Here is a 2985-nt window from a genome sequence, read left to right as displayed (position 1 = left end):
GATCATGGGTTCATAAGCCATCATGGCATCATATATCTTCTTTGAGTATAACACTCATCGACAAAGTCATTTGGACACCATCCCTTCAAGTAAATAGCAGCAATTGCATGTGCACATGGAATTCCACTTAAATCCCATCGTCTGCAAGTACATGTCCTCATGTCCAATTGCACAGAATGCTGAGAAACTATATCCACAACATCTGCATCTGTTGCAAAAAAATGAGCTAACATCATTTTAGAAAAATACCGATTTGAATGTATATCATTAACATCGGTTCTTAAAATGACCGGTGTTTAAATTTTTGTTTTAAAATTTGCGGAAACCTCGAATTCGTGAACGCTCTAAGTGTTTAATGAATTGAATGGAAGCGGGTTCTAAAACTTAAAATTTTTCACACTAAGAAAAAAAAGCGCCCGATCCCAAAACTGAAATAGAAACACTAAGCTTCTTATGGGTTTGGGGCAGATGGGTTTTTCTCTGCTGGGTCTGGAGCTAGTGCTCCTTATGGGTTTTTAATCTTACGCAATCAATTTCTCACACTTCAGAATTGCTTTTATATTACGTATGAATTTCTGGATTTTTAACAACATTGAAGCTATTTTTGTAAGATTATAGGGATGGTTCTGAGGGTGAAACATGTAAGATACTCTTTGTAGGCATTATATCGAACTACAAGCAGAGTAGAGAGAAAAAAAAGTAGGGATTAAGTTTTGTTTGGTTTGTTACTTTTGCTCTTGTTTTTGCGATTTGTTGCTGTATGTGATATTCTATATCCTTATGGGGTATGCTTGCTATTGCTATGTTTGAGATTGATAGCATGTGGCATCCTTGTTTGCATTTTGCTTATAAGTTGAAATTCTGAATTCAGGTTTCCTAACACCTATTTGCTCGTTGGTGTTTGCAATGATGCTACCACTCACAAGTTTAAAGGGAAAATTGTAATGACAGAGTCCGAACGATATGTATCTCTTCGCCATTGCAAGTATGATGATTTCTCTGTTACTTTCTTCTCCCTCCTCCACCCTCTTAATTTTCACGTCCTTTTTCCAGAAAATTTATTTTTGGTTTTTTGGATATTCTTGGGACTATAGTTTAATACATGTATACACACATACATATGTATCTGTGTGTGTGTGTGTCAATGAAATTTTCATACCATAGAGTTGTGTAGTCAAGACCATAAATAGTGAGTTTTACTTGTGCAGGTGGGTGGATGAAGTCATTCCTGATGCACCCTGGGTAGTCAATGAAGAATTTCTTGACAAGCATAATATTGACTATATAGCCCATGACTCTCTCCCGTAAGGACAATTTTTTAAATTTCTCACCTTTCAGCACGAATGTTATGCTGCTTCTTGGTGACTTTAAGTACTGATGTCATGGATTAACTTAATATTTGTTTCTTTGTTTACTCTTCACTTCTTTATAAGATATGGTCGAACTTAGATCTTATAGATATCGATAGTAGTTGCATATGTTTCACAGTTTTTTTATTATTAGTGACACACTGACCATGCAATTGTTTACTCTTCGATGAGTCTTGTACAGTTATGCTGATGCTAGTGGGCTGGAAAGGATGTATACGAATTTGTAAGTTTCACATAATAGTTACGTTTCTTTTGTTTCCATGTCACCTTATATTTTAGCATTTAATTTTTTAAGTGCTTCTTTTCTTATAGGTCAAAGCCGTTGGTAGGTTTAAGGAGACAAAACGAACTGAGGGGATATCGACATCGGACATTATAATGAGGATTGTAAAAGATTATAACCAATATGTGTTGTGTAACTTGGATCGTGGTATACTAGAAAAGAGCTTGGCATTAGTTTTGTTAAGGCAAGAATTTTGGTTATGTGCTTTTATCATTATAGTGAATATCTGACTGTATAATCTCCTTAAATGATTTTGTCTTTTTGTTTTTAATCTACTAAGGACACGGTAGTTTTTCCATGTCCAAGGAACTTAGCTTTTTGCTTGCATGTGATATCAACAGGAAAAACGATTGAGGGTGAACATGAGGTTGAAAAAGTTACAGGAGAAAGTGAAGGAACATCAAGAAAAAGTAGGAGAAACGGTATGTCCATGTTGTTATTAGTTTTTAAACAAAAACAAATGGTTTCTTTGTTACTAGTTTTTAAAACCAAAGATTAATTGTTTCTTTTACATGGGAAACAGGAACTTAACCCTCCTACCCTCATTTTCATTGTTGCATCTTGGTTCCCCATACAAAATCCCAGTTTTCTATTGCTCTCTCTCTTCACAAGTTTCTCTTAGAGAATAGGGTATGAATCTTTTCGTCTCTTAACTGAAATAAACCTATGAAAATTAGCTTCTTTCTTGATTGGGGATTAATTTGTCAGGTCATGAAATTGGGGGTTAGGGTTCTGTTTTTCAATTTGACATTTTTCTTGTATGTTTAATCGTAGTTTACATGTATGAGTGAAACCATCATAGCAGGACGGAGGCGTAGTACATCACCGCGAAAACGTCAGTGTGGTGGGACATAGGGAACTTCCTAATCCCTTTGGCCACAGCCACACCATTGCCCAGAACATGAAGCCAGTCATCGTCAAATTGAACTACAACGACCCATTTTCAACCTCCCGCTACGGCGACACCTAAATCGCATCGCCCTCAATCACATTCTAGCATGAACTTTTTTTTTTTAATAAGATTTAATTTGGCACTTATGAAACTTAACTTTTGATTTACATCTCAATTGAAACCCAAAATTGAAAACCCAACTAACTATGATTGGTTTAATTTATTTAGTAGTGATTGATATGTTTGGTTCTTATCATATTGTGCCACTTTGGATTTCTTGTAATGCTTTCAGTCCTACACCTTCAAAGAGCACCAGATTAGAATAAAAAAAATGAGAAGCATTTATTATGGAAGTTAGTTCCATTATAATTGGTATCGGACAGTATCACCAAGTTGTTGGAAGGTTCAAGGATAACTACATTTTGCCTTCCTTTGATAGT

The 2985-nt window shown here is 35.4% G+C and overlaps 1 pseudogene; it reads left to right on the top strand.

Moving 5' to 3' along the window:
• Positions 1-780: 780 nt before the first annotated feature.
• LOC112166600 lies at positions 781-2623 on the top strand (annotated as a pseudogene).
• Positions 2624-2985: the final 362 nt, after the last annotated feature.

The sequence above is a fragment of the Rosa chinensis genome, chromosome 1 (genome assembly GCF_002994745.2).
Source record: "Rosa chinensis cultivar Old Blush chromosome 1, RchiOBHm-V2, whole genome shotgun sequence".
Lineage (NCBI taxonomy): Eukaryota > Viridiplantae > Streptophyta > Magnoliopsida > Rosales > Rosaceae > Rosa > Rosa chinensis.
The sequence above is the reverse complement of the archived record's forward strand: the minus strand, read 5'-3'. Positions and strand labels throughout refer to the sequence as shown.